At 42.9% G+C, this 26,652-nt stretch overlaps 1 pseudogene; it reads right to left on the minus strand.

Annotated features, from left to right (window-relative positions):
* Positions 1-221: 221 nt before the first annotated feature.
* On the minus strand, positions 222-25,208 carry LOC138988838 (nucleophosmin-like; annotated as a pseudogene).
* Positions 25,209-26,652: the final 1,444 nt, after the last annotated feature.

The raw sequence follows: 26,652 nt of genomic DNA on the forward strand, positions 1-26,652 counted from the left end.
AATTTTTTCTATTGGGGGACTTATCTTTTTCTCATCAATTCTTTTAAACTTTAAATTAAATTGAAATTTCAATTAGAAAATAAAATAAAACAAACCAATCCCTTCCCGAAACAGAGATTAGTACAAATAGAGATGCCAATATCCCAACTGAAAAAAAAAAAGATAGTCAGATTATAAACTGTTACAAAAATAAGATGGAAAATTTTAACAAACTGTTTAAGCTATTTTCTTAAAAGACATTTCTTTCACTGCCAGAGATCTTGAACATACTTCTGGTCAGTCATCCAGATGCAGTTCTTCACATAATTGATGAACTTGGGTTCCACTTTGGGAAGAGAACCACCTTTCTCTATACTTGCTTGCCTTCTACTTAATGTGTTCTATAAAATCAGCTCCTTTTGGTGTTTTAGGAGTTTTTCTATGTTTTTGAGATTCTTGACCTTTTCATCTTGGTGTCAATAGTTTTGAGTCTTGTCATTCTGGTTTGATTTTTATGCATTTTAGACCTGGGTTCAATCCCTGGGTCATGAAGATCACCTAGAAGAGAGAATGGCAACCCACTCCAGTATTCTTGCCTGGAGAATCCCATGAGTGGAGGAATCTTGCCGACTGCAGTCCATAGGGTTGCAAAGAGTTGGGCACAACTGAAATGACTGTCAATAAAGGACAGAAATGGTATGGACTTAACAGAAGCAGAAGATATTAAGAAGAGGTGGCAAGAATACAAAGGAGAACTGTGCAAAAAAGATCTTCACGACCCAGATAATCACAATGGTGTGATCACTCAGTTAGAGCCAGACATTCTGGGAAGTGAAGTCAAGTGGGCCTTAGGAAGCATCACTTCGAACAAAGCTAGTGGAGGTGATGGAATTCCAGTTGAGCTATTTCAAATCCTAAAAGATGATGCTATGAAAGTGCTGCACTCAATATGCCAGCAAATTTGGAAAACTCACAGTGGCCACAGGACTGGAAAAGGTCAGTTTTCATTCCAATCCCAAAGAAAGGCAATGCCAAAGAATGCTCAAACTACCACACAATTGCACTCATCTCACACACTAGCAAAGTAATGCTCAAAATTCTCCAAGCCAGGTTTCAGCAATATGTGAACTGTGAACATCCAGATATTCGAGCTGGTTTTAGAAAAGGCAGAGGAACCAGAGAATAAATTGCCAACATCTGCTGGATCATGGAAAAAGCAAGAGAGTTCCAGAAAAACATCTATTTCTGCTTTATTGACTATGCCAAAGCCTTTGACTGTGTGGACCATGATAAACTGTGAAAAATTCTGAAAGAGATGGGAATACCAGACCACCTGATCTGCCTCTTGAGAAACCTGTATGCAGGTCAGGAAGCAACAGTTAGAACTGGACATGGAACCACAGACTGGTTCCAAATAGGAAAAGGAGTACGTCAAGGTTGTATATTGTCACCCTGCTTATTTAACTTCTAAGCAGAGTACATCATGAGAAATGCTGGGCTTGAGGAAGCACAAGCTTGAATCAAGATTGCCAGGAGAAATATCAGTAACCTCAGATATGCAGATGACATCACCCTTATGGCAGAAATTGAAGAGGAGCTAAAAAGCCTCTTGATGAAAGTGAAAGAGGAGAGTGAGAAAGTTGGCTTAAAGTTCAACATTCAGAAAACTAAGATTATGACATCTGGTCCCATCACTTCATGGCAAATAGATGGGGAAACAGTGGAAAGAGTGGCTGACTTTAGTTTTTGGGGCTCCAAAATCACTGCAGATGGTGACTGCAGCCATGAAATTAAAATACATATATTCTTTGGAAGTAAAGTTATGACCAACCTAGACAGCATATTAAAAAGCAGAGACATTACTTTGCCAACAAAGGTCCATCTAGTTAAGGCTATGGTTTTTCTAGTAGCCATGTATGGATGTGAGAGTTGGCCTATAAAGAAAGCTGAAAGTGAAGTCACTCAGTCGTGTCTGACTCTTGGCGACCCTATGGACTGTAGCCTACCATGCTCCTCAGTCCATGGGATTTTCCAGGCAAGAGTACTGGAGTGGGTTGCCATTTCCTTTTCCAGGGGATCTTCCCAACCCAGGGATCGAACCTGGGTCTCCTGCACTGCAGGCAGATGCTTTACCGCCTGAGCCACCATGGAAGCCCCAAAGAAAGCTGAGCACTGAAGAATTGATGCTTTTGAACTGTGGTGTTGGAGAAGACTCTTGAGAGTCCCTTGGACTGCAAGGAGATCCAGCAAGTCCATCCTAAAGGAGATCAGTCCTGGGTGTTCATTGGAAGAACTGATGGTGAAGCTGAAACTCCAATACTTTGGCCACCTGATGCGAAGATCTGGCTCATTTGAAAAGATCCTGATGCTGGGGAAGATTGAGGGCAGGAGGCGAAGGGGATGACAGAGGATGAGATCGTTGGATGGACATGAGTTTGGGTATACTCCGGGATTTGGTGATGGACAGGGAAGCCTCGTGTCCTGTGATCCATGGGGTTGCAAAGAGTTGGACACGACTGAGTGACTGAACTGAACTGAACTGAAGTGACTTAGCACACACACATATTTCATATGGATTGCTTTACTGGAGCCTTTTCTTCAGCTTCCTCATTATATTCATTATCATCATCATCTTCACAGCAAGTTTGACCTTTTTTTTGGTGGAAGTTTGCCGCCACTTTCAGGAGCAGATCACTTTCCAGACATACTTAGAAGTTTCACCTTCTCCTCTTCATCTTTTGATTCTTCATCTTCCTTCACACCAACCAAGTACTGTCTACTAATATGCATGAACCATCCCTTAACTCTAAGCCACAAGTGGTGTTATTTCAAAGCTCCCAAGGGAAACCGTTGACTATATAGATGTTTTCAAAGTTGCCAACTTTGACTGTTTGCATAATTCATTGCCACTGTTTTGGTAATGTGCAATTTATCTTTTGTATCAGTTATTCTTAGAGCTAACTGTAGGTCACCTTCCATTACTGTTGTTGTTGAGTTGCTCAGCCATGTCTGACTCTTTGTGACCCCATGGACTGCAGCATGCCAGGCTTCCCTGTCCTTCACCATCTCCCATAGTTTGCAGAAACTAATGTCCATTGAGTCAGTGAAGCTATCCACCCATCTGATCCTCTGTCGAACCCTTCACCTCCTGTCCTCAATCTTTCCCAGCATTAGGGTCTTTTCTAATGAGTCGGCTCTTTGCATCAGTTGGCCAAAGTATTGGAGCTTCAGCTTCAGCATCAGTCCTTCCAATGAATATTCAGGATTGGTTTTCTTTAGGATTGACTGGTTTGATTTATTTGCAGTCCAAGGAACTGTCAAGAGTCTTCTCCAATACCACAATTCAAAAGCATCAGTTCTTTGGTGCTCAGCCTTCTTCCATTATCATCCACTTTAAAATCACAAGTTTTGGTCAGTTCTGGGGCCTCAAGGACTCATGTTCATTTCAACTAAACTGTCCTTGGGGTACTGACTGGTACTTGATAGGAGAGAAAGTGGATGGAGATACAGTCATGAAGGAGGGAATCACACAGGGGTTCCTCTTGATTTTTAATTGCTTTGTGTACATTAAGATTGGGGCCTCCCTTGTAGCTCAGTCAGTAAAGAATTTCCTGCAGTGCAGGAGACCCAGGTTCAATTCCAGGGTTGGGAAGATCCCTTGGAGAAGGAAATGGCAACCCACTCCAGTATTCTTGCCCTGAGAATCCGATGGACAGAGAAGCCTAGCAGGCTACAGTCCATGGGGTCACAAGAGTTGGATACGACTTAGAGACTAAACCACCACCACATTAAGTTTACTCATTCTTTATCTGTTTTCTTTGTTGCCAAAATTTTTTTCTCTATTCTTTTTAGGCTTTGAATTTTGTTGATGTACTTTTCTATGTTAGTAATCTTTGTTGCTGTTACTTTTTTCCCCCTTTAATTTGTTTGATTGCTTTTAGCTTTTAGGCAGTCAAATCTATTACAGTTGTGATTTCTGTCATTGGTATCACACTTAGAAAGACTACCTCCCTCCTTAGATAATACAATACTTGTTCACATTTCCTTCTAGTCCTTTATCATTTCATTTTACATTTGCAATGTATTTAGGTAAAAGGTCTTATTTCAGGAAACGACTTCAGAATATTATGTTCTAACTTAAGTGTGTGTATAGCCTATTAGGATGATTAATTACTAACCAACACTGTTATATTTCTGTTGTAAATGACTCATTTGAAAAGACCCTGATGCTGGGAAAGATTGAAAGTGGGAGGAGAAGGGGATGACAGAGGATGAGATGGTTGGATGGCATCACTGACTCAATGGACATGAGTTTGATTAAACTCCAGGAGTTGGTGATGGACAGGGAGGCCTTGCGTGCTGCAGTCTATGGGATTGCAAAGAGTCGGACATGACTGAGTGACTGAACTGACTGACTTGTATAGAGTATGTCTATTCCTGTAAATACTGTTACTCACACCTGGGCCCAGAGCCCTGCTGTGAGCATCACTTTTTCATTGCCTGAAAGTCGGGATAGACCTTGGGTTTCACATATAAGTAAGAGGGTCATCACCATAATGTTACTTGGCAAACTCAAATTCTTTTTTTTTTTTTTTGCTTCTCAAACACCTAAAATTAGGATCATGTGTTTTCCTTAAGATCTATGAGAATAGTTGATATACTTCAGTCATTGGTCAGAGTGCATGTTTTGTGAGTAAAGCTCTCCTGGGGGATGGTGAAGAGGAGGGAGTAGCTGGCCCTCTGGGGACTTCATGCTTCAGCACCTGTACCAAGGCACTCCCAGCTGGGAGGATCTCAGCGCCCCAGACACCTCTCAGCACAAACAACATCATTCCATGCTGTGCATTTCTGAATGCCTCCAGCTGTAAAACAGATTGCTTTCTATGTTAGAATTAAATTTTGTCTTTTCCTTCTCTTTCTTTTGCAAAGCTTCAAATGCGAGAACAAGTGCCAGCTGTTGGATCAGAGGACTCTTCCTACAGTACAAAAGTGCATGCACTATCCCAGATTTGCAAATATGTAGAAGATGGCACATCTTGTTATTTTTGTTTTTGAGGTTCCTAAACTCATGTCTTCTAAAATGCAGGTTGCCAGTAGAGTTTTGTAGGTAGGTGACCCAGGAGAGGTGAAATGAGTGGGCAGAGAGAGCCATGAGGAATTCCACACATTTGGGAAATACTTTCATTAATATTTTGTATTTGTGTTTTAAATTTTGGGAGTGACTCATAGGCACTTAGTACAAAAAAGTGATGAAATTAATCTTGCCAGTAATGAGGTTGCTTGGCCCTTCTGTTAGCAGACACTGAGCTCATGGGCTGTAGGATGTTTAATTGGCTGCCTGGTGGTTTGTGAAAGCAATGTGGGTTGAGTTTCACTTTAACAAGTGTTATAGTACATCAACCTTGTCATATTGTCTCCAGATGTTATTAAAGTTAGGGAGTGATACACTGAATTGTCTGTTTTCCTTATTTAGGCAAAACAGACGTTCAGGACTCACTACTCAGACACAGTAAATTAGGGGCGGATATACTGAGTGAGCGGAGAAGGCAATGGCAACCCACTCCAGTGTTCTTGCCTGGAGAATCCCAGGGATGGGGGAACCTGGTGGGCTACAGTCTATGGGGTCACACAGAGTTGGACACGACTGAAGCGACTTAGCAGCAGCAGCAGCATACGGAGTGAAGGCTTCCCAGCTGGTGCTAGTGGTAAAGAATCCACCTGCAATGCAGGAGACCCGGTTTGACCCCTGGATCAGGAGAATTCCCTGGAGGAGGGCATGGCAACTCACTCCAGTATTCTTGCCTGGAGAATTCCATGGACAGAGGAGCCTGGTAGGCTCCTCTGCCCTTAGGGTTGCAAAGAGTTGGACATGACTGAAGCGACTTAGCTCATGTTGAGTGAAATGAATACTTTGTGTGGTCTAGAAGAATAAATATTGTAACCATTGTCATGCTCTGGCTATATTTAAAAACAATAAGTGATATTCTTAATACAGTTTGCTGCTGCTGCTGCTGCTGCTAAGTCGCTTCAGTCATGTCCGACTCTGTGCGACCCCACTGATGGCAGCCCACCAGGCTCCCCCGTCCCTGGGATTCTCCAGGAAAGAACATTGGAGTGGGTTGCCATTTCCTTCTCCAATGCATGAAAGTGAAAAGTGAAAGTGAAAGTGAAGACGCTCAGTCGTGTCCGACTCTTCGCAACCCCATGGACTGCAGCCCACCAGGCTCCTCCATCCATGGGATTTTCCAGGCAAGAGTACTGGAGTGGGGTGCCATTTGTTCTTCAAATGCCTAGTTGGAGCTCAAGGGTTATGAAATCAGACTCTTGAGTAGTGGGTTGTGAAAGTGCTAGAGACTGAATTGTGTTCCCACCAGTAGTTCATGGGGCTTCCCAGGTGGTGCTAGTGGTGAAGAACCCACCTACCAATGCAGGAGACAAAAGACGAGGGTTCAGTCCCTGAGTTGGGAAGATCCCCTGGAGGAGGGCATGGCAACGTACTCTAGTATTCTTGCCTGCAGAATCCCCATGGATAGATGATCCTGGGGGGCTACAATCCATAGGGTCATACAGAGTCAAACATGACTGAAGTGACTTAGCATGCACATCTGCACTAATTCATATGCTTAATATAATGTGACTGTATTTGGAGATATGGCTTTTAACAGGTAACTAATGTTAAGTGAGGTTGAGTTCTTACCTGATAGAACTGTTTGTATTATAAAAATTGGGAAGATCTCTCCCCCTCCACTCTCTATTTCTCTCTCCCCACATGCACACACAGAGGCAAGGCCATAGGAGAAGGCAACCAACTGCAACCAAGGTAGAGAACTCTCACTGGATATCAACCCTGTTGGCACAGAGAAATCTAGCTTCCATAACTGTGAGCAAATAAATTTCTACTGTTTAAGCCACTCGGTTTATGATAATTTGTTATGGTAGAATAAGCAGACAGAAAGGAGATGGCATGTTAAATATAGCTCCAGAGGGGATCTTCAGAGGCTGAAGGTTGAAAGCAAAAGAGTGCTTCTCTGTGAATGACTTTTAACAACCATACTGGGTGAACCAGCAGGTCTGGGAGAGGACCTGTCAGAAACATGAGACTGGGTTTACCTCTCAGCATTGCCTCATTTGGGTCTCAGATTTCCTCACCTGTGAAAAGAGGTGATGAGGTTAGCTTTTATTTAAGTTCAACCCACTCCAGTATTCTTGCCTGGAGAATCCCATGGACAGAGGAGCCTGGCAGGCTACAGTCCATGGAGTAGCAAGAGTCAGACATGACTTAACTTCTAAACCACCACCATGAGTTACTGCATTGTTGATGGGGAGGATTTGGGGCTGGTTCCAGGAATACTGGGGGCTGTCTCACATAGGGTGCATGTCACAACTGCAGGTGCCACATCCTCTACCGGGATTGGTGACCTCAAACACAGATATAAACACAAGATGCCCTGACCTCCTGCTCAAAGAAGGTCAGTATGTCTCTCCCTGTCACACTTAGTTTTGCGTGAAAGATCCTGAAAGTTGTATGATAAGCAGTTAGTGCCTGTGAGTAGAACTTGTAATTTACTTCTGGGGGTAAATTGTTTCCCAGGACACAATTGAATTGGGTCCAGGGAAGATAGTTTCATGAGGGGCTTGAGGAAATGCCATGTGAAAGAGGGGGAAGCCAACAGAGAAAGTCTGGAGTTTCAGGAAAGCTGGCTGGTACTCAGGGTGTGGCCCTTGGGAGAATTATCTTCTTTCATTAGGCGTAAAAGAAAAGAGTGTAGAGTTTGGGGAATGAGAAGTCCAAATAAATGAACTAATGTGTATATGAGCTTTGCAATGCATAAATGGGGTTCATATACATAACCTCATTGATTCTTGGCACATTTCTGCATGGGTTCAATCTTTACCAGTTGAGTACCTTGTTCTAGTTCCCAAGTAAAATATGTGATTCAGAGAGGCTAAAATGACCACCTATGTCACCAAGTTCATAGAGTGCAGATTGGAAGCTTAAACCTGTGGTTTCTGACCCCCAAGTTGGGCTCTTGAAAGGGATAGAGTAAAATTGAGTTCAGCATCTTTGGGTGAAGGTGGGGAAAAATGTTACATGTTACTCACCCTGTTTTTCTCCATTCCATCCTAATCATCCTTATAGGGTAACTAGACAAAGATCCTTTTCCAGATTCTAGGCTGAAAAGACGTCCCTACCTCAGGAACACATATTTATTCTCTCACTCTCACAAAATATAGTCTCTCTCCACTCCTTGCTTCCTTTGGTTGAGTCACATTATTTAGATGTGAAGGTGGGAAGAGATAAATCCTTGTGACCCAATGACTGAGAGAACCATTAAGAAAGAATAACTTCCTTTGAGGACAGACTTGACCTTTTCAAACTGAGACTCTCTAGCTCAAGACACCTTCCCTGTTGGTTCGTTTCCTTCAATGTGAGGATCTCATATTGAGAGGGAGACAATCAAGGAGGCTGTCACAGTCACTCTGATGAAGGACAGTGGTATTTGGAACTGGGAATTAAGATGATGATTGTGGTTGGACATTTAGGCCATGATGACTTGAATATGGACATAAAAGGGGGAATATTGTCAAGAATAGCTCCTAGGTTTCTGGCCTATGTGTTCAGGAGGATGTAAATACTATTTACTGTGAAAAAGATAATGGAAAGGGGGCCAAGTGAGATGGCGTTTCATGAGTTCAGTCCCTGTCTTATGTTAGTGAAAGCTGCAAAGAACAGAAAGTTTCTACTGGAATGGTCAGGAGTGTGTGTGGTTTGCAGAACAGAATCTACAGTAATATTCTCTAGGACTTAAAAAGTAGCGCAACAGTTCAGGGATAGTGGGTTCTTTCCTGTCTACCTACTGTGACGTGTAGCCCTTTACCCCTTTGCTTATCTCCTCATGGTTCAGGATGGCTGCTGTGACCCTGCCTTTGTACCTGCTTTACAAGTAGAAACTTGGCAGCAGGGCCAAGAGGTGGAGGGCTGTGTCCTAGCAAAGATTTTCCCTTTCACTTGGGAAGGATTCTCTTCTCCAGGAACTCTTCTGACATCACATTGGCCTGATCTAAGTTTTATGACCTCCCTTAGCTAAATGGAGGCTTGGAAATGCAGTATTGTAGCTTTCTATCCTGTACAGGTAGAGAAAGGTCAAGGAGAGGGATGTGTGAATAACTTTTAAGACTTGCATATGTGGTATGAAGCTTGGGTGCTTTGTGTCATCCAAATAGAGATTTCAAGGAAAGAGGAGATATTTTGGCCCAGAGCTATTCTTCTCCTTTCCCCTCCTAAGGGGAAACATGTGATTTGGTGACAATTTTAAAATATGGGAGTTAAGATATGTGCCCCGTATCCTCAAAATAAAAGGAAAGCAGAAAAACTCTGCAAGAAATTTGATCAACCGAAAGGATGATTCCTTAATATTAACTACTATTATTGGAAGTAGGTGGCTAAAAGGACTTTAAAATAAGGGCCCAATAATTCTGTGTGTGTATCTTGCATCGACCCAGCCAGTCTCTTTGATGGTGCATGAATCTGTAGCATTAGTTTTTAATAACCTGGTCACTCTGGGCCACATTATAAGCTTTAATGCACCAATTATAATGACAGTAATAACCTTCCTGCTTCATGGGATGAATCTCATTTTACCCCATATATTTTCTCCTTGAGAAGAGATGATGAGATAAAAGCTAATGTCATCTCATAGGGGATTGTCACTGAGGAGGTGACAGTCGAGCAGAGGCCTGAAGGAAGTGAGGGAGGAACCTGCAGGGGAAAGAATTCAGGCAGAGGTGGAAGCAGGCCTGAGGACCCAAGCTGGGTTAAAAATTTTGTTACCACATAGAGACAGTTCTGGGAGAAGTCTCCCAAGAGAGAAATGGAATAGTAACATCAGTCTTCTTCATTTTAAACATTTAAAGTGAACTATGAAAATGACACATAGGAAAAGTATGATATGGGATTTCCTATTTCCACTGGCACTTTGAGCCCTTTTCCTTGCAAGCCACCTTTCCTTGTTGATTTGGTTTCTAGAACTGCATTTGCATGAATCAGGATACATGGGGTGTCAGCAACAGAAATCTTGGCTAACTTTTATCTTATATAAATGAAGTCTGGAGGTAGGAAGTTTTGGGGTTGGTTTAGCAATACAACAACTTTTCTCTCACAGGGATAAGATGACTACAGTAACTCCAAGCATCCCTCAAAGGTGCCCCAAATAGGAAGGAAGGTGAAGACCAAAAATGAAGCTCTCCTCTTTCCAGCTCTCTGTTTATTTACAGGACAAAAATCTCCTCGGCAAAGTCCTGCTTATGTCTCACGGACTGGTATTCAGTCAACTGCCCTTCCCTGAAGATTATCAGCAAATGGTAATAGAACAGTCCCATTGACTTGCACAGAGCTTGGCTCATCCTCAGAGGTTGAGGGAGGGGTTTAGCTACTCTGAGCTTGTTGTGGCCAAACCAAATTGATTTGTATTGACTATGGACGGAGGAATAATTGCTGAGGAGTATGTAACCAGCAGTGTCTGTCACACCAGCACAACCACGAATCCTCTCAAGTTTGGTCATAGAAGAGATGAGTACTTTTTTTTTTTTTTTTTTTTTCTGTCCAGATGTGGCTCCTCACATGCATTTCCTGACAAACCTAGAGGGTGGACTCACCTTGTCCTAAGTTGGGTTACCTCTGACGCTGACCTGAGGCAAAGATTCAAATGCAAAGAGCTTCTTTAGGAGTTGCATGGAACATTGACAAGGATGAGGAAAGTGATACGGGGATGGGAGGGCAGTCAATCAAGGATGAATTGGTCACTAGTTACCAAGGTGAGCAATTGGAGCTTAATCTTGGGGAAATTGGGAAATAGAAGAAAGCACATGCCTCAGAATGATTCCATTTAGAGGTGAGGAAGCTGAGGTATTTATCCTCCAACTCTCATTGGTCATTGGTGAGGGTTGCTTTGGAGATGTGCTAATTTTCCAGAACTCCTGGCCTGCACATGTCTGTAGGGCAATCTTCTATGGCTCTGGAAAAAGCTCTCAGGTCCAGAGATGCAGATAATTGGTGGTGGAGGTCATCCAAAGCACAAAGAGATGGTAGGATCTAAGGGACATGAGAGGGGGAGTCACAGCATTGGCCGCAAACCCTGCCTCTAAAGATGAAGAGCCCCTTCCTTAACATGCACTCAAGCTCTTTGGTGGAATGATTCTAACTTATATCTGTAACTTTATCTGTGGCCACCGGATATTGTATGCTCCTCAAAATAAGGATGGAACAGACATATAATTTTGTTGATGCAGCATCCTGCATGACACTGAGTATAACTTCTCTCTTATGTGCATTTTGTTGGTGTCATGTTGAGATAAGAGTGACTTCATATATATCACAACATTTGGGCCGGTAGTTCTTATCAGTAGTTTACATGTTGATACAACTTTTCCAGTAATACCAGTAAGTCAAGGGATAAAGTCCTTAAGGAGCACAAGTTGTGTAACATGGAGTAAACCTACAGCACACCAAGGAAATGGAGATTGGGTGGATCCGCATAATCTGATTATGGTAGTGGCTCAGGTGGTAATGTGCCTGCAATGCAGGAAACCCGGGTTTGATCCCTGGGTTCGAAAGATGCCCTGGAGAAGGGAATGACTACCCACTCCAGTACTCTTGCCTGGAGAATCCCATGGACAGAGGAACCTGGCAGGCTACAGTCCATGGGTTCACAAAGAGTCGAACATGATTGAGCAAAGAACACTTTCACTTTCTTTCAGTCAGCCCAGTGAAAAAATTCAGTATTGCAAATTCCAGAACATAATCACATTTTACATCTAGAGATTTCCTTGTGTCTCCTTGGAATCCAAATGAGAAGAAGCATAACAATTTCTAAGGTCTATATGGAACATAAGCTGTTTTATAAATGTGGAATAATCCATTGAGGATATAAGTAATGTTGAAGAGGCATCCCCAAAAAACCTTGCTTTTGATGTAATCTAGTCAAATGGATTATTTTTTTTCCTCCCGCCCCACCCCCACCTTCCCTGGTTCATTTTTGCCAAAGTGAGTTTCCATATGTTTCATCTAAATGAGTCACATTCAGAGAAATCATTCAAATTATCTGTGGGCACAGATACTTTGCTTTCATTTGTGGCCTGACGGTGGGTGGTTATAGGGAGTGGGAAACGATGGCGGGCTTTTCTCCAAACCCCAAATCTTTGGCTTGCTGTGATTCTCTGAGCTCTCTGCAGCTCTAGGTTTATTCTCTACCAGAGGGAAATAGCCATAGCAAATTGCAAAGATTATTCAATTTCAGTCCACTTTAAGTGCCCTTAAAGGGAGACTGTACTCATGACTTCTCAAGGGATAGGCGATGCATCTTGCCACGAATAAAGTGCTGGTTGAGAGGTTTTAAATCACATTTTAGCTTGGAAGACTAATATTGGAGGCAGTCCTCTTCCTAAAAAGTAATACCATCTGTGTCACTGACTGTACAGAGCACAGAGAGTTGGGGGTGGGGGAGAGACCAGAGCTAACTTGTTTAAAGAATGATAGAACCATTCCATGACTGTCTTTCAAGAGACATAAATGCCTTACCCAGATTAATAAAGACCGTCATTGCATTTTACGCTTAGTGTCAGGGATGCAATTACTTTCTGTGTCTCCCTAAGTCACCTTTTATCAGTCAACCTGAAATACATACACATCTGAATCCAAATGAATCACTGCATTTGATATATGCTTGAAAAAGAAATTTTTGTGGACTGTATTTATTTAATGCTTTGTTTGATTTTCACCTTTCTCATCAAAATTCATCTTTATTGAGTGACCATTTATGGAGCACTCACATCTGAATGGCCTAGACAGGGAATTATTCTTGACTCCCCCTGCCCTTCGACGTGGTTTCTGTTTTCAAACGAATGGGTACACTGAATATTTTGTAGATTTTGTTGCTCTTTGGATTCTATAATCTCCATGGTCTCTTGGAAAGGACTCAACTCAGTTCCACGCACCCTTGCTGAGCACAGACTGTGCCTGATGTTGGGGTAAGAAACCAGCCAGCCTGCCTGGAATCCTGCACAGCTGCCAGCCTCTCATAGAGACCACCCACAGCAGGATCCCCACAGACACTTGGCTTTGTCCCAGGAACAACAGGGGAGGAGCAGGTGAGGAAGGAAGGGAAAAAAGAAATGAAGGAAAGAGGGAAGGTAGGAAGGAAGGAAGGAATCAGAGCTCTAAAAATTTCATATTGTTCCAAGCAGAAACCATCATGTGTGTGATAGGAATATAGTCGAGGTGGAGGCAAACATCTTGTCTTTCCCGTTTGCATCTGTGAGCATTACTCCGCTGGACAACATTCCATGTGTGGACAGCGTGATACACCCTGACTCCTTCAATTTCAGCTCTAAATGTTTTTGAGATCAGTGAATCTAAAAATCTTCCATGCAGATGAGGTGGCTCATGTCCAACCCTAGCTGTTCCCTTTCTGCTTCCACAGCCACCTTGGCTTGGGGCTGGGGCGGAAATCTGTGTCTCTCTGCCTTTGTTCTTGCTCACTGCTCTCACTGGCTGGACAGGATTCCCACAACAACCACCCGGCTAGCCCTGTCAGGCTGACTTATCTCAGAGGCTGAGGTTTCCCTGGTGGCTTACAAGGTAAAGAATCTGCCTGCAATGCAGGTTTGATCCCTGGGTCAGGAAGATTCCCCTGGAGAAGGGAAGGGCTACCCACTCCAGTATTCTTGCCTGGAGAATCCTATGGACAGAGGAGCCTGGCGGGATACAGTCCATGGTGTTACAAGAGTCAGACATGAGTGAGCAAGTAACACTTTAACTTTCAAGGTGTGTGGAAGTTGACTGTGACCTGTGCAAACAACAGAGTCTGGAATTAAGTTGGGATTAATGTGTCTTTTAGATTGCCCTTATTAATTTTTTAATGTAGTTATTATTTAGACCCTGCCTATTTCTAAAGCATCTTTGAGATGAGTGACAATAAAAGAAAGAAAAGTAATTAGACTCATATAATAAGGAATGAAAACTTATATACGAAATGATAAACCCAGGCTAAAATAGCTACTATTATTATAATACTCACTGTAGTAATGAGTTCTTAGGCAATCAAAAATGTAAAATGAAGTGAGGACTAAACTTTAATCATCTGATGTTAAAAAGGATACATACTCATTCACCAGGAGGTGAGTTTGCTCCCTAGATCACTAACTCTTAATTGAAACTTACTACATGGATCCTTGAGTACAGGCAGAGACTAACAAACATTTTTAATGGTGATATCTTTCAAGTTGTAGAAATTTTTTTAATATGTCTGTCCCTCATAGAGTGAAGAAAGTTGATTGGTTCCCATAGGAGAAGGGAGGTCTTTTTTAGTTTTTCAGGTTTATTAATACTTCATCTGAGCTGTATCTTACTCATGCCAGAAACATGGACATGTGCTGGGGACCAGCCCCAGCTGATCCAGGGTATTCGAAGGAGAGACGGCCTAGGCGACTATTTATATGCTAATTAGAGATATAGAGAACAATAGAATGAGGATAGCTCAGTAGGAAAATTCAGTGGAGAAAAGAAGCTGAGTAGCTTGGTTTACGCGGGAGACCAATAAAACTTCAAGACAAGAAGTTTGCACCACTTACGTAGGGCAGGCGCGCCCTCTCGAATAGCGGAAGGTGTCTCACCCTAGACACCTTCTCGAGTGGGTCTTAGAAGCCCAGGCATAATTAGTAAGCGTGGTGGGTTCCGCGCTCCAGATGGAGACTCAGCTGGAGGTTAGAGGGAAGAATGACATGGGGAGACCAAGCGCTGGTGAACAAGGCCCGTAGCTTTATTTTCAACAGGGGCTTTTATACCCTAAGTTACACATAGAGGATAATAGGGGATGCAAAGTCAGCAGTCTTTGATTCTTATCAAAAACCAAGGTTTCTTTCCTGCAAATGTATCGTATACAAATGGTTTAGGTGATTTACATCATCTTCTGGCCAGAAGGCCTACTAACATTTTATGACTCTTGACAAGGACTTATCAACAAAGACTTACTTTCTCTAAGAGTAATTATTTCAAGGTTTGGCACCATCTTCCAAAGATAAAATTGCATTCCTATAGGGCGGATGTGTAATGGGTTTACAACAAAGAAAGAATTTATTACCTTAAGGGTCTAAAGTTACTAACACCAAGGCCACTACTTATTTTTTTCTACATACCCACTATTAATTGATACATATTCAAGGATACAATTCAGGGATGTGAAAACTTGGCAACAAGCATTGACTCATCAATGAAATCCTTTACTAGTTTATTCTGACAGTTTTAACTCTCTGAGAGGCTCTAAGCTATTTGAATATCTTAAGCTTCCCATGCCTCTGGAGGCTGGGAGACTGTAAACAATCGTATGCATAGCTGCAGGAGTCCGGGTAAACTTGTCAGGCGAGTTAGAGAGCCATCAGAGGGGTTTGGATTTAAACACTCCTAATTGCCCAGGAACTTTATTAATTGGAGCTGTAAGTTAACTCTTTGACAGAGAGAGCGAGATGGTGGTAGGGGACAGCCCCCAGTAAAGTCAGAGGTGAGAGCACAAAGCAATAAAGTAGGCAGACTCTGGTTTTTTGGGGGAAAATGCTCGAGAATATCCGGGGGGACTCCTGAGGCTCGATCCCGCCTTTGCGTATGCCGAGCCTCCTTCCTCATGACCTTTGTCACGAGTGGAATGCCTCACCGGCTCCCCGCAGACATGAGCTTTTTGGTAGGAAGAATGATGGATGGTCCACTTTGTCTTATGCCAAGAAGTTCACATTCCAGGCTCCTAAAGAGCTTATGACATGCTTTCCTTGCAAGGGTATCTTGTCATGGTTACACAGTTACCTGGTTACACAGTAAAGCCTTCATTAAGAATTCTTTTATGTTTCCCAAAGGAATTCTCCTATATTTTTTCCTTTTAATTTTTTTCTCTTTATTGATATAAAATTGACAGCATTGTGTGAGTTTAAGGTATAGAACTTGATGATTTGATACACTTATATGTTGGGCAATGATTATGACAATAAAGTTAGTTGGCACCTCCATCAGGACTTCCCTGGTGGAATAGTTATAAAGGATCCCCTGCCAACGCAAGAGTTGCAAGAGATGTGGGTTTGATTCCTGGCTTGGGAAGAACCCCTAGAGCCAGGGCATGGCAACTCACTCCAGTATTCTTGCCTGAAAAATTCCATGGACAGAGGAACCTGGCAGGCTACAGCCCAAGGGGTCACAAAAGAGTCAGACACACAACTGAGCACACACGCAAAGCCCACAATACCTCCATCACCCCACATAATTTTTGGTTGTGATAACATGTAAGATCTACTCTGTTAGAAACTTTCAAGTATATAAGAAGTATTGTTAACTAGAGTCACCTTGCTGAACCTATTTGTCTTATAACTGGAAGTTTGTACCCTTTGACTGTTATCTTCCCATTTCCCTCCCAGCTCCCCCTAGTCCTTGGCAACCACCACTCTACTATCTGTTCCTATGAGTTTGGCATCTTTATATTTCATATATAAATGACATCATACAGTATTTGTCTTTCTCTGTTGGACTTTATTTCACTGAGCATAATGCCCTCAAGTCCATTCATGTAGTCACAGTGGCAAGATTTCCTTCTTTTTATGGCTGAATGATACTCTTTTGAACATACACACCACAATTTCTTTATTCCTCTATTGAAGGTCACTAAAATTGTTTCCATATCCTGGCTATTGTGAATAACCCTGCAATGAAAATAGGAGTGGGGATATTTCTTGGAGGTAGCAATTTCAATTAGAGATTCTTGAAACTGCCTCTCCTGGCTCACCCTCAAGGTCCTTGGAATAAGAATTGGTGGACCTTTAGTGCTTAGGTCTGTTCCTAAACTTCTCTGATTATTTTCAGGGAAAACTCCAGGCCTGCCTAACATCTTTTGCATCCTGCTAAGAGCATGGTACTCTGCAACCCGAGGGGTCACTTTTGATATCTGCTGTTACCGAGTGCTGGTTTCGAATCGCATAGGAGATGAGAACCAAGCTTTGGATTGATTGAAATCCCATTTCAGCAGTCAGTGCCACAACTAATTTTGGTGATCCTTAGTATTTGACAAAAATGTTCATCATGAATATTTAGAGGATTTAACTTTTAAAGTTCTGCCTAGTGCAATGACATCACAAATGAATAATACTGCATTTCCCAACTTCAAAGGCTGACAAATAGTTTGATGAAAGCAGTGAATCGAGTCTGGCTCAGAGCCACTTATGCAGCAGACATAGATCCCAGATGTCAAATGTTAAATATCATTTAAGAACAGTAGTGCACTCAAGCAACAGAACATTGTACTGGGGTTGGCGACATTGTCCCCGTCAGGAGAGAACACAAGAAGGAAATGATATGGGGGATAAAAACACATGAAAAACATTTAATAACCCTCAGAACATATGGAAATTAATGATATTCAAAGCTTACCGAATACCAAGATTTTTCAGCTTAAAATAATCTTCCTGCTGATGCTCAGTTCCTGGAGGGCTCCCAAAACGCCACAGAGAAAATTAGATGCAAGCAAAAAAAAGCAAATCTCTGAGATTCAGGGAAGGGTTAGAAATAAAGTAGAATTATTTTTGACTAGTTGAAGAGACAGTGACACAAATACAACACCAGACTGAGACTTGGGTCCACGTCCCAGTTTTCTCCATACCCACTCTAATTGGTCTTGGACAAGATTCTTGTCCCTAGCTTATTTGTAAGGTGTTTTATTTCAATGTTTTAGGTCTTTTATATCTTTAAAACCATATAATCTATGCATATGACAGAGACCTGATAGCCTGATGGACTTCTATCTCTACTAAATCTGTACTGAAGTAATAAACTTTCCCCCTGACCACCCAGTGCCTGGAAATCTGATGAGATTTCAAAGAGGAAGGGCAGCTCCTCTTTGGAGCTCAACTAGCACTACATCTGGCTGCCCCAAGAACAGAACATGGTGTGGAGAAATGACCAGTGAACGAAATGGAGCGCTAATCTCCTGGAAGCTGTATGTAACCACTTTATCCATTCATTCTCACCTATTGCTGCTTGAAATAGGGATTAAATTGACTAATAGGGTCTGGCAACCCTAAATCCCAGGAGTGAAGTTTCTCCAGTGACAGAGTTCTCTAGCTTAAAAAAAAAAAAAAAAAAAAAAGGCACTCCCCAGGGCCGGTGAATGTACTCAACAGTGACATATCTGAATCTCTTACACTCATTGACTATAATTGAATTGGAGCTTCAAAATCCTTGAACTCTGTCTTCCATTTAACCCTAGGACCTTACTGGCAAACAAGATGCCTTCTGGAGAGTGGACCAAATCAGAAAGCTTTTAACTGACTCTGGATTCAAGAACGACGGACTTTCAAAGAGCTTTGAGGCCTGTGAGAATCACAGAAGTGTTGGGAGGTCACCAGCAGATTTCTGAATTATTAACACATGTTTAACAATTAAAGAACAACATAGTGACAGGCTATCAAGGCAATTAATTATTTAGTTGTACAAAGTAAAGAGTGGAAAAAGAGATTAAGTATAGTGGATAGGACTCTTAGGCTGTGAAGACAGATATGTCTGAAATGCTTGTCATAAAACTTTACTTATTTGAAATCAAATCACATCTGATTTCAACCCTCCCCCCCCCCACCCCACCCCCCGCTGCCTCATTCCACAGGGCTGGTGCAAGTTTAATGTCAGGTGAGATTCTTAGCATACTTTCCCCATCTATTTCCAGGGTCATGTATGAGTTCTTATTGAGAAAGGGAGCTGAGGATCAGAGTCCAAGACTACATAGTGGGTCTGATGCTTCCAGGAGCTCTGGAATTCTGAGCTATGCTGGGGGAAAGGAAAAATCTTGCTTAAGGCTTGAATTTACCCCCCACTTCATTGCTTCTCAAAGGAAGTGAGGGAGCCAGCTGTGAATGGAAACCCAGCAGCCCTCCAGCCAACGTAGGGCCATCTCAGTTCTTCTCTGCTGCACTTGTTCCCTGCAGAAGCTTTAAGTTCTCTCCCAATTTCTTTTGGAATACCTGCTACCATCCCCTCTGAACTGCGAACCCCAATCTCTTCAAAAACTCAGACTTTCATAAGAGAATGAAAGAGACGTTGGCTTCCAGAAGCTTTGTCATTTGTTTGTTTTGCCTAGCAAAATAACTTTCTCTAGATTCAGGAAGCACAAAAGCCCAGCTACCTGCATGGAATTGCAGGTGGAGCTGAGTGTGAGGGAAAAGACACTGAAGGGCAAGACCAAATTAGCACATCAACAAGCTATCCCATACCCTCCCACTCTCCCCCCCATCCTCTGCCCCAATAAATATTGGGATTCCTTTAACTCAGATGTCCAGGGCTCTTTCCTAAGCAACTCTCCCACACAAAGCTAGGGGTGTGATACTTACCCAGAGTTTTCAAGGGTTGAGTGTGTGAGCCCAGGTTCAAGGCAGCATTTTGCCTCCTGACGTGAGGAGGCAGCTCTGAGTAGCAAGAGCAAATGTATTGATAGGGTATCTGGATGACTAGTGATTCCTAAGTATGAGAGCAAGAGAAGAAGGAAGACTGCATTTTCAACGCTCCTTGGTGAGGAGGATCCTTCATCAAAGAGTTTATGACTAGCATTCAGGATGAACTGGTGCGAAATGTTGCAGTGCCACGGCGGCCATCTGGGAAGGAACCGAGGGCTCCCTGGCTGCCATGAAACTGAGAGGCCTGAGGTTATGACAGTTAAGTACATGGAAAACCATCTAACAGAATCCCCAAGAATGACCTCCTCTCTTCTCACCCCTCTAATAAAAATTTCCTCTGACTTCAAGGTTTTTTTCTTTATTTTGACCCTTAGTAAAATAGAAATTAAATAATTCTTATATTTCTTTATTTAAGGTTTGTCTTCCTTATAAGCTCCACGAGCACAGGGGCCGATATTTGACTTGATCTTCCTAGGATTTCCAGCACCTAGCACAGAGCTTAGGGCACAATAGGTGCTCAATAAATATTTTGGCTGGGTGAATGAATAATCCAGGTAAAGAACATTTTTATTCTAAAGATGTCCCTAGTCACTTAGCCCAGAGAGCCATCTCTCTTCCTTTGCATGTCCAGAGCACTAATTACTTGTGTGATTGAGTTATCACAGAATGTAAAATGCCTTGCATCTTACACTTGCCCAGCACAAGTACCTGCAAGCCCCCATTGGCACTTTGTAAGGTCACAGAGGGCAGAGCTGATGACTCGAGAGGCCCTGATTCTCTATGGCAATAGCACTGAGCTCTGAGCCTAGTGGGAACCTGATATACAGTATTTACAGATAACTGTTCTGTTTAGAAATAAATGTTTGGCATTCAGCCTTTTCTTCTTTTTTTTTTCCACTGTGTTATTTTTATTTATTTATTTTTAAAGTTTATTTTATTTTTAAACTTTCCAATATTGTATTTGTTCTGCCATATATCGAAATGAATCCGCCACAGGCATACACGTGTTCCCCATCCTGAACCCTCCTCCCTCCTCCCTCCCCATACCATCCCTCTGGGTCGTCCCAGTGCACCAGCCCCAAGCATCCAGTATCGTGCATCTAACCTGGACTGGCGACTCGTTTCATATATGATATTATACATCAGCCTTTTCTTGCAAATAGGGCTATTCATGCAATGAAAATCCTTTTGCTGGAAATCAGCTGTAGATCCTTCTGTTACAGAACAATATATGCATTTGTAAAAAAAAAAAAAAAGCACTTTGTGTATTAAACATAAGAGAATTTATGGAGAAATCAGGATTGGGAGTAGGCAGTTCAAAACCTGTGTACAACTCTGTAACCTCAAGCCTTATGAAAACAAGAATTGCTACCTTAGCTGGAAAAGGCCTCATGGATACTAAAATGCACAAAACCAGCAGGGTGCAGATGCCTGGTCTGTGGGCACTGAGAGAACGCATTTGGAAGTGAGCCCCTGAGCCCACCTGCCACTGGCAGGGGATGCTGTGAGGCTGGGGGTGATGGAAGGGAAGCCCTCGCTGCAGGTACATATCTTAAGGTTTCTTAAAACTGAGCTGAAAGGGCTCTCTGCTTGTGCAGCAGGCACCGTTCAGGATCTTTCCTTTGATGCTGGAGGTTCTTTCTGTTCTGTGTCCTTTTCCTAGGAAAATTCACCTATGAACCGACAAGAGTAGCTCATTATATAGATATCATTCCCTTATTTAATGACCGTGTGTGAAGTATTTGTACAAAACAGACTGTACTTGTGTTTGATCTTGATCTGCTTCCAATGTTCAAGAATGTAGTTCTACTCAGAACTATGGGTTTAAATGTTTTTCTCTCACACTGTTTCCTAAAAATAATAATGACGACCATATGACAACTATATGATAACAATAATGACAACTACTTCTTTCCACATCTACATCCTTAGGGATAAGCCTCATTTGGCTCAGAGTGTGGGCTGCCTTGGTGAATGCTCCCTTCGAATTTGAAAAGAATGTGTATTCTGCTGCTGTTGGAAGAAGTAGTCTATGGATGTCAATCATACCCAATTCACTGATGGAGGTGCTGCATTGACTGTGTCCTTACAAATTTCCTGCCTGCTAGATCTGTCTTTTTCTGAGCAGGATATTGAAATTTCCAACTGTGAGAGTGGACCCAAGTGTTTCACCTTGTAGTTCTGTCAGTTTTTCCCTCTTATATTTTGATGTCCTATTGTTAGGTACATACTCCTTAAGAATTGTGATGTCTTCTTAGAGAATTGACCCCTTTATCATACTTAAAGCCCTTCTTTATCCCTTAAAACTTTCCTTGCTCTGAAGTCTGATCTGTCTGAAATTATTCTCCTGCCTTCTTTAGATTACTGTTCAGTTAGTTCAGTTCAGTTCAGCTGCTCAGTTGTGTCCGACTCTTTGTGACCCCATGAATCACAGCACGCCAGGCCTCCCTGTCCATCACCAACACCCGGAGTTCACTCAAACTCACGTCCATCGAGTTGGTGATGCCATCTAGCCATCTCATCCTCTGTCGTCCCCTTCTCCTCCTGCCCCCAATCCCTCCCAGCATCAGAGTCTTTTCCAATGAGTCAACTCTTCGCATGAGGTAGCCAAAGTACTGGAGTTTCAGCTTTAGCATCAGTCTTTCCAAAGAACACCCAGAACTGATCGCCTTTAGAATGGCCTGGTTGGATCTCCTTGCAGTCCAAGGGACTCTCAAGAGTCTTCTCCAACACCACAGTTCAAAAGCATCAATTCTTCGGCGCTCAGCTTTCTTCACAGTCCAACTTTCACATCCATACATGACTACTGGAAAAACCATAGCCTTGACTAGATGGACCTTTGTTGGCAAAGTAACGTCTCTGCTTTTGAATATGCTATCTAGGTTGGTCATAACTTTCCTTTCAAGGAGTAAGCGTCTTTTGATTTCATGGCTGCAATCACCATCTGCAGTGATTTTGGAGCCCCCCAAAATAAAGTCTGACACTGTTTCCACTGTTTCCCCATCTATTTCCCATGAAGTGATGGGACCAGATGCCATGATCTTCTTTTTCTGAATGTTGAGCTTTAAGCCAACCTTTTGACTCTCCACAGTTTACTGTGATCCACACAGTCAAAGGCCTTGGCATAGTCAATAAAGCAGAAATAGATGTTTTTCTGGAACTCTCTTGCTTTTTCCATGATCCAGCAGATGTTGGCAATTTGATCTCTGGTTCCTCTGCCTTTTCTAAAACCAGCTTGAACATCAGGAAGTTTACAGTTCACTTATTGCTGAAGCCTGGCTTGGAGAATTTTGAGGATTACTTTACTAGCGTGTGAGATGAGTGCAATTGTGCGGTAGTTTGAGCATTCTTTGGCATTGCCTTTCTTTGGGATTAGAATGAAAACTGACCTTTTCCAGTCCTGTGGCCACTGCTGAGTTTTCTAAATTTGCTGGCATATTGAGTGCAGCACTTTCACAGCATCATCTTTCAGGATTTGGAATAGCTCAACTGGAATTCCATCACCTCCACTAGCTTTGTTCATAGTGATGCTTTCTAAGGCCCACTTGACTTCACATTCCAGGATGTCTGGCTCTAGGTGAGTGATCACACCATCGTGATTATCTGGGTCGTGAAGATCTTTTTTGTACAGTTCTTCTGTGTATTCTTGCCATCTCTTATTAATATCTTCTGCTTCTGTTAGGTCCATACCATTTCTGTCCTTTATTGAGCTCATCTTTGCATGAAATCTTCCTTTGGTATCTCTGATTTTCTTGAAGAGATCCCTAGTCTTTCCCATTCTGTTGTTTTCCTCTATTTCTTTGCATTGATCGCTGAAGAAGGCTTTCTTATCTCTTCTTGCTATTCTTTGGAACTCTGCATTCAGATGGTTATATCTTTCCTTTTCTCCTTTGCTTTTCGGCGTCTCTTCTTTTCACAGCTATTTGTAAGGCCTCCCCAGACAGCCATTTTGCTTTTTTGCATTTCTTTTCCATGGGGATGGTCTTGATCCCTGTCTCCTGTACAATGTCACAAACCTCATTCCATAGTTCATCAGGCACTCTATCTATCAGATCTGCCCTTAAATCTATTTCTGACTTCCACTGTATAATCATAAGGGATTTGATTTAGGTCATACCTGAATGGTCTAGTGGTTTTCCCTACTTTCTTCAATTTAAGTCTGAATTTGGCAATAAGGAGTTCATGATCTGAGCCACAGTCAGCTCCTGGTCTTGTTTTTGTTGACTGTATAGAGCTTCTCCATCTTTGGCTGCAAAGAATATAATCAATCTGATTTTGGTGTTGACCATCTGGTGATGTCCATGTGTAGAGTCTTATCTTGTGTTGTTGGAAGAAGGTGTTTGCTATGACCAGTGCATTTTCTTGGCAAAACTCTTTTAGTCTTTGCCCTGCTTCATTCCTTATTCCAAGGCCAAATTTGCCTGTTACTCCAGGTGTTTCTTGACTTCCTACTTTTGCATTATAGTCCCCTATAATGAAAAGGACATCTTTTTTGGGTGTTAGTTCTGAAAGGTCTTGTAGGTCTTCATAGAACCGTTCAGCTTCTTCAGAGTTACTGGTTGGGGCATAGACTTGGATTACTGTGATATTGAATGGTTTGCCTTGGAAACGAACAGAGATCATTCTGTCGTTTTTGAGATTGCATCCAAGTACTGCATTTTGGACTCTTTTGTTGACCGTGATGGCCACTCCATTTCTTCTGAGGGATTCCTGCCCACAGTAGTAGATATAATGGTCATCTGAGTTAAATTCACCCATTCCAGTCCATTTCAGTTCGCTGATTCCTAGAATGTCGACATTCACTCTTGCCATCTCTTGTTTGACCACTTCCAATTTGCCTTTATCCATGGACCTGACATTCCAGGTTCCTATGCAATATTACTCTTCATAGCATCAGACCTTGCTTCTATCACCAGTCACATCCACAGCTGGGTATTGTTTTTGCTTTGGCTCCATCCCTCCATTCTTTCTGGAGTTATTTCTCCACTGATCTCTAGTAGCATATTGGGCACCTACTGACTGGGGAGTTCCTCTTTCAGTATCCTACCATTTTGCCTTTTCATACTGTTCATGGGGTTCTCAAGGCAAGAATACTGAAGTGGTTTGCCATTCCCTTCTCCAGTGGACCACATTCTATCAGATCTCTCCACCATGACCCGCCCATCTTGGGTTGCCCCACAGGCATGGCTTAGTTTCATTGAGTTAGACAAGGCTGTGGTCCTAGTGTGATTAGATTGACTAGTTTTCTGTGAGTATGGTTTCAGTGTGTCTGCCCTCTCATGCCCTTTTGCAACACCTACTGTCTAACTTGGGTTTCTCTTACCTTGGGCGTGGGGTATCTCTTCATGGCTGCTTCAGCAAAGCACAGCCGCTGCTCCTTACCTTGGACGAGGGGTATCTCCTCACCACCACTCTTTCTGACCTTCAACGTGGAGTAGCTCCTCTAGGCTCTCCTGCGCCCGTGTAGCCACCGCTCTTTGGACGTGGGGTTGGTCCTCCAGGCCGCTGCCCCTGGCCTCGGGCGTGGGGTAGCTCCTCTCCGCCGCCGCCCCTGACCTCGGACTTGGGTAGCTCTTCTCGGCCATTCCTGCGCTGTCGCACCCTGGCACTCTTGGCCGCTGCCCCTGACCTCGGACGTGGGGTAGCTCCTCTCGGCCGCGCTTAGTGCGCCCGTCGCAGCCGCCCGCGCTTGGTGCACCGGTTGCAGCCTCTAGAGAAATCTGTATGCAGGTCAGGAAGCAACAGTTAAAACTGGACATGGAACCACAGACTGGTTCCAAAGAGGAAAAGGAGTACGTCAAGGCTGTATATTGTCACCCTGCTTATTTAACTTATATGCAGAGTACATCATGAGAAACGCTGGACTAGAAGAAGCACAAGCTGGAATCAAGATTGCTGGGAGAAATATCAATAACCTCAGATATGCAGATGACACCACCCTTATGGCAGAAAGTGAAGAGGAACTCAAAAGCCTCTTGATGAAAGTGAAAGTGGTGAGTGAAAAAGTTGGCTTAAAGCTCAACATTCAGAAAACGAAGATCATGGCATCTGGTCCCATCACTTCATGGGAAATAGATGGGGAAACAGTGGAAACAGTGTCAGACTTTATTTTGGGGGGCTCCAAACTCACTGCAGATGGTGACTGCAGCCATGAAATTAAAAGACGCTTACTCCTTGAAAGGAAAGTTATGACCAACCTAGATAGCATATTCAAAAGCAGAGACATTACTTTACCAACAAAGGTCCATCTAGTCAAGGCTATGGTTTTTCCTGTGGTCATGTATGGATGTGAGAGTTGGACTGTGAAGAAGGCTGAGCGCCAAAGAGTTGATGCTTTGGAACTGTGGTGTTGGAGAAGATTCTTGAGCGTCCCTTGGACTGCAAGGAGATGCAACCAGTCCATTCTGAAGGAGATCAGCCCTGGGATTTCTTTGGAAGGAATGATGCTAAAGCTGAAACTCCAGTACTTTGGCCACCTCGGGCGAAGAGTTGACTCATTGGAAAAGATCTGATGCTGGGAGGGATTGGGGGCAGGAGGAGAAGGGGATAACAGAGGATGAGATGGCTGGATGGCATCACTGACTCGATGGACGTGAGTCTGAGTGAACTCTGGGAGTTGGTGATGGACAGGGAGGCCTGGCGTGCTGCGATTCATGGGGTCGCAAAGAGTCAGACATGACTGAGTGACTGAACTGAACTGAACTTGACCCTCCTCTTTCACTTTCATCAAGAGGCTTTTTATTTCCTCTTTACTTTCTGCCATAAGGGTGGTGTCATCTGCATATCTGAGGTTATTGATATTTCTCCCAGCAATCTTGATTCCAGCTTGTGCTTCTTCCAGTCCAGCATTTCTCATGATGTACTCTGCATATAAGTTAAATAAGCAGGGTGACAATATACAGCCTTGACGTACTCCTTTTCCTCTTTGGAACCAGTCTGTTGTTCTATGTCCAGTTCTAACTGTTGCTTCTTGACCCGCATACAGGTTTCTCAAGAGGCAGGTCAGGTGGTCTGGTATTCCCATCTCTTTCAGAATTTTCCACAGTTTATTGTGATCCACACAGTCAAAGCCTTTGGCATAGTCAATAAAGCGGTAATCGATGTTTTTCTGGAACTCTCTTGCTTTTTCCATGATCCAGCGGGTGTTGGCAATTTGTCTCTGGTTCCTCTGCCTTTTCTAAATCCAGCTTGAACATCTGGAAG

This window comes from Bos mutus, chromosome 8, assembly GCF_027580195.1.
Source record: "Bos mutus isolate GX-2022 chromosome 8, NWIPB_WYAK_1.1, whole genome shotgun sequence".
Lineage (NCBI taxonomy): Eukaryota > Metazoa > Chordata > Mammalia > Artiodactyla > Bovidae > Bos > Bos mutus.